The sequence below is a fragment of the Oncorhynchus mykiss genome, chromosome 1 (assembly GCF_013265735.2).
Source record: "Oncorhynchus mykiss isolate Arlee chromosome 1, USDA_OmykA_1.1, whole genome shotgun sequence".
NCBI classification, from domain to species: Eukaryota; Metazoa; Chordata; class Actinopteri; order Salmoniformes; family Salmonidae; genus Oncorhynchus; species Oncorhynchus mykiss.
The window spans coordinates 54,406,516-54,419,107 of record NC_048565.1 but is presented as its reverse complement, the minus strand read 5'-3'; positions in this window follow the sequence as shown (position 1 = coordinate 54,419,107).

Sequence of the window (12,592 nt, the reverse complement as noted above, 5' to 3'; positions counted from 1 at the left end):
AATACAGTAGGATAAAAGTCTATATACAGTGTGTGCAAATGAGGTAAGATAAGGGAGGTAAGGCAATAAATATGCCATGGTGGTGAAGTAATATATACAGTGCCTTGCGAAAGTATTCGGACCCCTTGAACTTTGCGAACTTTTGCCACATTTCAGGCTTCAAACATAAAGATATAAAACTGTATTTTTTTGTGAAGAATCAACAACAAGTGGGACACATATTGAAGTGGAACGACATATTTCAAACTTTTTTAACAAATCAAAAACTGAAAAATTGGGCGTGCAAAATTATTCAGCCCCTTTACTTTCAGTGCAGCAAACTCTCTCCAGAAGTTCAGTGAGGATCTCTGAATGATCCAATGTTGACCTAAATGACTAATGATGATAAATACAATCCACCTGTGTGTAATCAAGTCTCCGTATAAATGCACCTGCACTGTGATAGTCTCAGAGGTCCGTTAAAAGCGCAAAGAGCATCATGAAGAACAAGGAACTCACCAGGCAGGTCCGAGATATTGTTGTGAAGAAGTTTAAAGCCGGATTTGGATACAAAAAGATTTCCCAAGCTTTAAACATCCCAAGGAGCACTGTGCAAGCGATAATATTGAAATGGAAGGAGTATCAGACCACTGCAAATCTACCAAGACCTGGCCGTCCCTCTAAACTTTCAGCTCATACAAGGAGAAGACTGATCAGAGATGCAGCCAAGAGGCCCATGATCACTCTGGATGAACTGCAGAGATCTACAGCTGAGGTGGGAGACTCTGTCCATAGGACAACAATCAGTCGTATATTGCACAAATCTGGCCTTTATGGAAGAGTGGCAAGAACAAAGCCATTTCTTAAAGATATCCATAAAAAGTGTCGTTTAAAGTTTGCCACAAGCCACCTGGGAGACAGACCAAACATGTGGAAGAAGGTGCTCTGGTCAGATGAAACCAAAATTGAACTTTTTGGCAACAATGCAAAACGTTATGTTTGGCGTAAAAGCAACACAGCTGAACACACCATCCCCACTGTCAAACATGGTGGTGGCAGCATCATGGTTTGGGCCTGCTTTTCTTCAGCAGGGACAGGGAAGATGCTTAAAATTGAAGGGAAGATGGATGGAGCCAAATACAGGACCATTCTGGCAGAAAACCTGATGGAGTCTGCAAAAGACCTGAGACTGGGACGGAGATTTGTCTTCCAACAAGACAATGATCCAAAAGATAAAGCAAAATCTACAATGGAATGGTTCAAAAATAAACATATCCAGGTGTTAGAATGGCCAAGTCAAAGTCCAGACCTGAATCCAATCGAGAATCTGTGGAAAGAACTGAAAACTGCTGTTCACAAATGCTCTCCATCCAACCTCACTGAGCTCGAGCTGTTTTGCAAGGAGGAATGGGAAAAAATTTCAGTCTCTCGATGTGCAAAACTGATAGAGACATACCCCAAGCGACTTACAGCTGTAATCGCAGCAAAAGATGGCGCTACAAAGTATTAACTTAAGGGGGCTGAATAATTTTGCACGCCCAATTTTTCAGTTTTTGATTTGTTAAAAAAGTTTGAAATATCCAATAAATGTCATTCTACTTCATGATTGTGTCCCACTTGTTGTTGATTCTTCACAACAAAAATACAGTTTTATATCTTTATGTTTGAAGCCTGAAATGTGGCAAAAGGTTGCAAAGTTCAAGGGGGCCGAATACTTTCGCAAGGCACTGTATGCATTTAGTTTTACTTGCATTTAAGAGCAGTTGAAGGCCACGGAAGGAGAGTTGTATGGCATTGAAGCTTATCTGGAGGTTAGTTAACACAGTGCCCAAAGAAGGGCCAGAAATATACAGAATGGTGTCGTCTGCGTAAAGGTGCATCAGAGAATCACCAGCAGCAAGAGCGACATCATTGATGTATACAGAGAAGAGAGTCGGCCCGAGAATTGAACCCTGTGTCAAGAATGTGGTGATTGACAGAGTCGAAAGCCTTGGCCAGGTCGATGAATACAGCTGCACAGTAATGTCTCTTATCGATGGCGGTTAACCAGAACAGCAATGGACAATGCATATTGACATTAGGGAGAGGCATGCATAGCCGAGTGGTCATAGGAGTCAAGTGAGTAGTTAGGCTGGATGGAGACACAGCGATTCAGACAGCTAGCAGACCAATTAGTTATGATTAACTTGGTATTTTCATGCGAGGACTTAAGATGTGTCACTGGTGTTTTCAGTTTATAGTAAAGGGAAAGGACATTGGATTTAAATTATTTATAAAATTGCATGATTAAGTGATTTATTTACAATTTAAGAAGTGTGGTTTGAGCTACAATGGCCGCCATCTTAGATATGCCATCTTGTCACGGGTGTTACTGTTCTTGCTCGTAATACCAGTGACATGACAATAACGTCAGTGACAATCAGAAGCACTACAAACTTTTTTCTCAACGTAATGTTTTATAAAACCCTCAACAATTATATATAAAAAAACGTATTAGCATTTAATTACTGTTTCAATATTGTAATCACATAATATGGCTTTCCTTTTGATAGATATGGCCAACCCAGTACTGCAAGGTCAGAGTTACGAGGAAGACATATGCTCTGTATCTAGAGAAAATCAAAGCATTAATTGCTGTCATACCTTGCGTCACTGGTATTTTTTATTTAACCTTTATTTAACTAGGCAAGTCAGTTAAAAACAAATTCTTATTTACAATGACGGCCTTGTTCAGGTACAGAATGACAGATTTTTACCTTGTCAGCTCGGGGATTCAATCTAGCAACCTTTCGGTTACTGGCCCAATGCTCTAACCATTAGGCTACCTGCCATATTACTGTATGGCATATTGGTGTTCTGGCATCAGAGTTGCCCAATTTAATTGAATATGGTTTTTGTATCTACCTAACTGTTGCTACATTCATTAGTAAGCATTTTAAGGATATGATCATTAAATTGATGACTCAATCTCAATTATTTCTAATATTAAAAATAAATAAATCAATAGTATAGATGGAAAATTTGTGACAATAGAACTTTACACATACATGTTTAAATTATTACTATTCCAAACAATTTCTTAGTATTATCATGAACCTTTTCTGTTTTTGATTATATATGCAAATTAAAGACTGAAATTACATTCTGGAAAGCCTGAATTGCCATCTAAAATATAGATAACACCAGTGACAAAAAGGCTGCACAAGCATTTTTTTTAAATGTAATGTAGTAAAAATATTTGAAAAAATATGTTAAGCTGTCATTTATGTTGATTTTATAAGGGGTTAACTATTATCTGACTATTATTTTTGATTAAAAAAAATATATACAATACAATTTGTAAAAATAAAATCGTAGAATGACCCTTAAATAAAACGGCATCAAGCAAAGTGCTTTATGTATACTCAGTTCTTGGGTCTCGTGGGCTGCCCAAGTGGAAATTTGAAAAGTTATGGAACTCCCTCGTGTGGTTCTTTTTATGGGGGAAAGTCCTCAAAGAAATTCACATTAGGCTAAATGTGGAGAATGATACATTTGCCTATTTTGACCAACAAGTAGCCTATTAATGTGTATGCCATTTGTAGGCTACCATTTGATAGAATAAATATTTTGAAATTAAGATATCACTGGAGTCATTGAAAATCAATTTGTGCCACTTATGTAGCCTACCAGGAGCAGGCCAACCAATTGAATAAATAGCCTATAACATAAGTTTATTGATGTAGCCTTGTGTTATTATGCAATTATTTATGGACTTGTTTAGTGAATTAAATTGGAAATTATCAAAGCTCTATCGCAATTACCGAGCAGTTGTTAGAACGTATTAGATTGATGGTAACAGTAGTCATATTAGGCTACAGATCAAATAAACACTGGCTGTTGTTGACAAGCATGTTCAGTTGATTTTACATATTATTAATATTGAATTCAGTCATTTAAATTATGTCCCCATTCTCAGTAGGCTATTTCAGCAGGCTTTTGGGAATCAAGCACTTCTTACCTCGAAATCGCCTCACTTTTCATGTTGAATAAATCAGTCTGTTAGTTTGAACTAAGCAAGCTGCTAAATCGTTCAGTTTGCGTCTTGTCTAGGCTACTGTAGACTATCTGAAATGAGATGTAGGCCTATCAGGGGCTATTTGCTACCTGTCTTTATCTTAGCAAACTATGGCAAAATTAAATTACAATCATAAACCCAGATTTTAGTCTGTAGCCTATGCCTATTGAAATGACAAGTTAATCTCGCAAATGGGCCATTTTATAACGGAATGGTTTGTAGTCTTAACAGCTGGCACATAATAACAGCACAATTGCCAGAAAATAGCCTATAATTCGTTTATTTGTTTGTCCAAGAGTTTCTTGCTCAGGGACGAAGATCTTCTGTCCATCTTTCATCACTCAAAATCTCCTGTTGGATTTACTATGGTTATGCACATGTGCAAAGGGGATTTATTTACAATTATAAACCTGGTTCGAGCCTTGAATGCTGATTGGCCGGGGTATGACAAAACATTACTTTTTACTGTTCTAATTACGTTGTTAACCCGTTTTATAATAGCAATAAGCCACCCCAGGGTTTTGTGGTATATGGCCAATTTACCACAGCTAACAGTTGTAACCAGGCATTTCGCGTGTCATCCTTAAGAACAGCCCTTAGCAGTGGTATACTGGCCAAATACCATACCCCCTTGTACCTTATTGCTTAATTGTAGCAGTCAAATGAGTTAAATCAACATCCATTAGAAAATGATCTGGCAAGTTTAATCATGGCATATTATCTTTTCTCTTGACACATATCCACATTTCTTTATTATGTCATGTCATAGCTTGCAATAATTATTACTTTGAGGAAAACCACATTTATTTTCTAACGTCATTACAAGTTCCTATGATATTTCTTCTTAATTGGCTTGATAACGTTATGGGAAATGGGTTTATTATATAAATATGGCAACTCCTCTCTTGCTGTGAAAAAATATGGGGCTAGTTTTCAGGCCTTTTGGTCAGGTTTTGAGTGGTCATTGGTCTAGAACTGTAACTTGACCTGGCAATCCTGGCTCGTGGACAACAGCAGAGAGGGAAAAGTGAAGCGAGAGTCTTAACTCTTGCCAAACTCTGTCCAAAATAAGCCCAATGCGTTTCTCTGGCTTAATATGTAGGCCTGCCTTTGGGATAACGACTCCCATTGTTAGGGCGGAGACATATGCATCATACAGATCTCTGACAACAATCTGCAGTGCATGAAAGTACAATTACAGAGTTTCTAAACCCAGAGGCTCAACATCACATTACTTCCAGGAAAGGTTGCGATACAGACCAGGCCGGGGGATTGAGAAGTCAAAATCTAAAGGCACAACCTATATTCGAGCCAATGTCTTAAGTAGTTTAACTTGTTATTACTCCAACCTTGTGAGAGTGACAAACTGACACGTTTTCATTTTCGTCAAAAAACACTTTATATCCAAGTAGTCCCTTGGATTTGACGGCAAGCACATGCAGAGTTCGGTGCTAGATGACCGTAAGAGATGACGTGTTCCTGTAATCGGGGATTTCTATTGGGGAAGCAGTTTTAGCCTACCTTCATACTGTACTGCCTTTGGTACAATGGTTAGTCTACTCAACAAACAAAAAAATATTATGAATATGACCCATCACTGAAATGTATTGGCGATTTTGCGATTACAGGCTTTTTTGTGTCCCAGGGCTAGATTTGAAATCCAATCAAAGTTTATTGGTGGCGTACACAGATTTTCAGGTGTTAGCATGTGCAACGTAATGCTGATGTTGCCAACAGTGCAGTAGAATGTAAAAATCTAAACAAGAAATCAAGAAATGTCAGAATGAGTCCAAATTAACAATCCAAAGTAGATATATTAGTGAGCAGTGTCAGAATCCAAAATATAAATACATGGTGTGTATAGACAGTATAAGTAAAAGTAAAGATACGCTAATAGAAAATTACTCAAGTAAAAGTGAAAGTCACCCAGTAAAATACTACTTGAGTAAAAGTCTAAAAGTATTTGGTTTTAAATATACTTAAGTATCAAAAGTAAATGTAATTGATAAAATGTATTAAAAGTAAAAGTATAAATCATTTCAAATTCCTTATATTAAGCAAACCAGGTGGCACCATTTTCTTGTTTTTTTAATTTACAGATAGCCAGGGGCACACTCCAACACTCAGACATAATTTACAAACAAAGCATTTGTGTTTAGTGAGTCCTCCAGATCAGAGGCAGTAGATGACCTTTTCCTGTCCTGCTAAGCATTCAAAATGTAACGAGTACTTTTAGGTGTCAGGGAAAATGTATGGAGTAAAGAGTACAGTATTTTCTTTAGGAATCTAGTGAAGTAAAAGTTGTAAAAAATAAAAAATATTAAAGTACAGATACCTAAAACAATGACTTAAGTAGTACTTTTAACTTAAGTACTTTACACCACTGCTTAATTGAGAATTTCCACACTGCCACGTAAGGCTGCACGATATGAGCAAATAATCTAGGACTTATTTTTAACCAAATGTTGCAATTGTGATTTGATTTGCGAATTATAGCAAAACTGTTGGAATGATGCAAATAGAATGACTATTCTAATTCTATAGTTAGAATATAATAGTGGTCACTTTGAATACAGTGTTGTTTGACATGACAACAAATTAAAATGCTAGGGAGTTATTGTGACAGGGTAGGAACAAAGTGTTGATAAGTGTTTCCTAGTGGACCCTATAAGCTTTGGCTACATTGAGTGTTTTCTCTTAGCTAATCAAATCAAATCAAAGTTTATTTGTCACGTGCGCCGAGTACAACAGACCTTACAGTGAAATGCTTACTTACAGGCTCTAACCAACAGTGCAATTTCAAAAAAATATATAATAAGGTATTAGGTGAACAATAGGTAAGTAAAGAAATAAAAACAACAGTAAAAAGACAGTGAAAAATAACAGTAGGGTTTGAGGTAGTATGTACATGTAGATATGGTTAAAGTGACTCTCTGTTTATATGATAAACAGAGAGTAGCAGTAGCGCAAAATAGGGGTTGGCGGGTGGTGGGCGGGACACAGTGCAGATAGCCCGGTTAGCCAATGTGCGGGGCCACTGGTTGGTCATGTTGCTAACATATTCTTACTTTGCATACTCCTCTTTGATTTAGAAGATACTGTTGCACAAACAACATGCTGATTTAGGTCTACACCATCACTGGTGTTATCAGGCTGTATTAGCTAGCTACGTTTGCTCTGACTCAGTACATTTATTAGCTAGCTAGCTATTAGCATCAGTGGCTAACAATTAGCGTCACAAGATTTAGGGCAACTTGCTAAGAAAAGACAAACTAGCTGTTTGCTGATGTAAGAAACACAAAATAATAGTGTTATTATAGAACGCTAGTGGATATACAGTGCCTTGCGAAAGTATTCGGCCCCCTTGAACTTTGCGACCTTTTGCCACATTTCAGGCTTCAAACATAAAGATATAAAACTGTATTTTTTTGTGAAGAATCAACAACAAGTGGGACACAATCATGAAGTGGAACGACATTTATTGGATATTTCAAACTTTTTTAACAAATCAAAAACTGAAAAATTGGGCGTGCAAAATTATTCAGCCCCCTTAAGTTAATACTTTGTAGCGCCACCTTTTGCTGCGATTACAGCTGTAAGTCGCTTGGGGTATGTCTCTATCAGTTTTGCACATCGAGAGACTGACATTTTTTCCCATTCCTCCTTGCAAAACAGCTCGAGCTCAGTGAGGTTGGATGGAGAGCATTTGTGAACAGCAGTTTTCAGTTCTTTCCACAGATTCTCGATTGGATTCAGGTCTGGACTTTGACTTGGCCATTCTAACACCTGGATATGTTTATTTTTGAACCATTCCATTGTAGATTTTGCTTTATGTTTTGGATCATTGTCTTGTTGGAAGACAAATCTCCATCCCAGTCTCAGGTCTTTTGCAGACTCCATCAGGTTTTCTTCCAGAATGGTCCTGTATTTGGCTCCATCCATCTTCCCATCAATTTTAACCATCTTCCCTGTCCCTGCTGAAGAAAAGCAGGCCCAAACCATGATGCTGCCACCACCATGTTTGACAGTGGGGATGGTGTATTCAGGGTGATGAGCTGTGTTGCTTTTACGCCAAACATAACGTTTTGCATTGTTGCCAAAAAGTTCCATTTTGGTTTCATCTGACCAGAGCACCTTCTTCCACATGTTTGGTGTGTCTCCCAGGTAGCTTGTGGCAAACTTTAAACAACACTTTTTATGGATATCTTTAAGAAATGGCTTTCTTCTTGCCACTCTTCCATAAAGGCCAGATTTGTGCAATATACGACTGATTGTTGTCCTATGGACAGAGTCTCCCACCTCAGCTGTAGATCTCTGCAGTTCATCCAGAGTGATCATGGACCTCTTGGCTGCATCTCTGATCAGTCTTCTCCTTGTATGAGCTGAAAGTTTAGAGGGACGGCCAGGTCTTGGTAGATTTGCAGTGGTCTGATACTCCTTCCATTTCAATTCTATCGCTTGCACAGTGCTCCTTGGGATGTTTAAAGCTTGGGAAATCTTTTTGTATCCAAATCCGGCTTTAAACTTCTTCACAACAGTATCTCGGACCTGCCTGGTGTGTTCCTTGTTCTTCATGATGCTCTCTGCGCTTTTAACGGACCTCTGTCACAGTGCAGGTGCATTTATACGGAGACTTGATTACACACAGGTGGATTGTATTTATCATCATTAGTCATTTAGGTCAACATTGGATCATTCAGAGATCCTCACTGAACATCTGGAGAGAGTTTTCTGCACTGAAAGTAAAGGGGCTGAATAATTTTGCACGCCCAATTTTTCACATTTTTGATTTGTTATAAAAATTTTGAAAATTTCCAATAAATGTCGTTCCACTTCATGATTGTGTCCCACTTGTTGTTGATTCTTAAAAAAAAAATACAGTTTTATATCTTTATGTTTGAAGCCTGAAATGTGGCAAAAAGTTGCAAAGTTCAAGGGGGCCGAATACTTTCGCAAGGCACTGTATATTAAGAAGCAAAGTGAAAACAGCATTGTTGTTATCAACATGACTTGCCTAGTTAAATAAAGGATAAATACAAATTAAAAAAATGTGCTCCATTGACCATGCAGACTGAACGCAAGTGTCTCGTGGTTGAGGAACATCAAATGCGCTCCTTGAGTGACGGGGCGTTTCTAGGTCTGTGTGGAAAGTGGCACAGAGAGAAAGAGCAGAGATAGATGACTCAAGTAGCGAAGTAAACTATAAAAATGTATATTACACATGGCGTATCACATTTAACAAACCAAACATTCTAATACCGGTAAAGAAAAACCCAAACTGGTCCCTACATCAATACCGGTATATCATACAATACTGTATACCGCCCAGTGCTAGACAGTATATAATTTAGAAAAGAAAATGGAATGTACAATAAATAGTATGATATTAGGTTGAGAGAGAATACAGTATATACACAAAGTGAGTAAACAACAACAACAGTATATAGTATAAACAGTATATGAAGTGACCAGTGTTAAATGTCTCTATATACATGGGGGATTATTCTCAAGATGCATGGAAGAGTACCGAAAGGTAGCCGGCTATTGATGGCTGTTCAACAGTCTGATGGCCTGGTGATAGAAGCTGTTTCTCAGTCTCTCGGTCCCAGCTCTGATGCACCTGTGCAATCACTGCCTGTAAATGGTAGCAGAGTGAACAGACCGTGGCTGAAGTCCTTTTAATATATATTAAAGATGTCCTCCAGCAATTTTTTAAAATTATTATTATTTATTTTCAAAAAAATGTCTTGTTTGATAAGTGATATCCCAAGTACACTACATATACAAAGGTAATGTGGACACCCCTTCAAATTAGTGGATTTGGAAATTTCAGCCACACCCGTTGCTGACAGGTATATAAAATCGAGCACACAGCCATGCAATCTCCATAGACAAACATTGTCAGTAGAATGGCCTTACTGAAGAGCTCAGTCACTTTCAACATGGCACAGTCATAGGATGCCACCTTTCCAACAACTCAGTTTGTCAATTTCTTTGCACTGCTAGAGCTGCCCCAGTCAATTGTAAGTGCTGTTATTGAGAAGTGGAAATGCCTAAGAGCAACAACGGCTCAGCCACAAAGTGGTAGGCCACACAAGCTCACATAACACGAGTGCATAAAAGTTGTGTATCCTCGGTTGCAGCACTTACTACCAAGTTCCAAACTATCGCTGGAAGCAACGTCAGCACCAGTGCTGTTCGTCGGGAGCTTCATGAAACAGGTTTCCATGGACGGGCAGCCGCACACAAGACCATCATGCGCAATGCTAAGCGTTGGTGATGTAAAGCTCGTTGCCATTGGACTCTGGAGCTGTGGAAACGCATTCTCTGGAGTGATAAATCACGCTTCACCATCTCGGTGTCCGACGGACTAATCTGGGGAATGCGGATACCAGGAGAACGGTACCTGCCCGAATGCATAGTGCCAACTGAACATTTTGGTGGAGGAGGAATAATGGTCTGGGGCTGTTTTTCATGGTTCGGGCTAAGCACCTTAAGTTCCAGTGAAGGGAAATCATGACGCTACAGCATACAATGACATTCTAGACGATTCTGTGCTTGCAACTTTGTGGAAACAGTTTGGCGAAGGACTTCTCCTATTTCAGCATGACAATGCTCCTGTCCACAAAGAGAGGTCCATACAGAAATGGTGTGTTGAGATCGGTATGGAATAACTTGACTGGCATGCACAGAGCCTTGAATTCAACCCCTTCGAAACATCTTTGGGTTGAATTGAAACGCAAACTCCGATCCCGTCCTAATTGCCCAACATCAGTGCCGACTTCACTAATGCTCTTATGGCTGAATGGAAGCAAGTCTCCGCAGCAATGTTCCAACATCTAGTGGAAAGCCTTCCCAGAAGAGTGGAGGCTGTTATAGCAGCAAATGGGGGACCAACTTTGGAATGAGATATTCGACGAGCCGGTGTCCACATACTTTGGGTCCTGTAGTGTATAAATACAGTACACACACTAAAGGGTAAAAAAAAAATTATTGAGAAAAATTGTGTTTTTTTAGACACAACCGCAAACTTCAAGGAGTGTTTGTCTGATGTGATGTCATCGGCCTCCTTCCTTGTTTGAGGAACAATAGAGAACACTTGTGCTATGTCATGTTATACCAGGACCACCTATTTAAATGTACCCTTTGTTAAGTAAATGAGGTGAAAAGGAGACTGGAGTAGGATCTTAAGTAAATACTAAAATAACTTAAAAGGCCGAGTGCAGTCAAAAACCTGAATTCCTGTGTTTTTAAATACATTACCAGTCAAAAGTTTGGACACACCTACTCATTCAAGGGTTTTTCTTTATTTGTACTACTTTATTGTAGAATAATAGTGAAGATATCAAAACTATGAAATAACACATATGGAATCATGTAGTAACCAAAAAAGTGTTAAACAAATTCTTCAAAGTAAAAAAAACTCGATACCAATAACTGATGTTTACAATTTTAGTGGCCTTTTAAGCATTCTAGTACAGTTAAATAGTTGAAACACACACACACAAAACACACACACACACACTGACCAAAAAGTTATTTTGTTGGCATTTACATACAGTTGAAGTGGGAAGTTTATATACACCTTAGCCAAATACATTTAAACTCAGTTTTTTACAATTCCTGACATTTAATATTAGTAACAATTCCCTGTTTTAGGTCAGTTAGGATCACCACTTTATTTTAAGAATGTGAAATGTCAGAATAATAGTGGAGAGAATTATTTATTTCAGCTTTTATTTCTTTCACCACATTCCCAGTGGGTCAGAAGTTTACATACACTCAATTCATATTTGGTAGCATTGCCTTTAAATTGTTTAACTTGGGTCAAACGTTTCGGGTTGCCTTCCACAAGCTTCCCACAATAAGTTGGGTGAATTTTGTCTCATTCCTCCTGACAGAGCTGGTGTAACTGAGTCAGGTTTGTAGGCCTCCTTGCTCGCACACGCTTTTTCAGTTCTGCCCACACATTTTCTATAGGAATGAGGTCAGGACTTTGTGATGGCCACTCCAATACCTTGACATTGTTGTCCTTAAGCCATTTTGCAACAACTTTGGAAGTATGCTTGGGGTCATTGTCCATTTGGGAAACCCTCATGATGCCATCTATTTTGTGAAGTGCACCAGTCCCTCCTGCAGCAAAGCACCCCCACAACATGATGCTGCCACCCCTGTGCTTCAAGCCTGCAAGCCTCCCCCTTTTCCCTCTAAACATAATGATGTTCATTATGGCCAAACAGTTCTCTTTTTGTTTCTTCAGCCTGGAGTACATTTCTCCAAAAAGTACGATCTTTGTCCTTATGTGCAGTTGCAAACCGTAGTCTGGCTTTTTTATGGCAGCTTTTGAGCAGTGGCTTCTTCCTTGCTGAGCGGCTTTTCAGGTTATGTCAATATAGGACTCGCTTTACTGTGGATATAGATACTTCTGCATTTATTTCCTCCAGCATCTTCACAAGGTCCTTTGCTGTTGTTCTGGGATTGATTTGCACTTTTCGCACCAAAGTACGTTCATCTCTAGGAGACAGAACACGTCTCCTTCCTGAGTGGTATAACGGC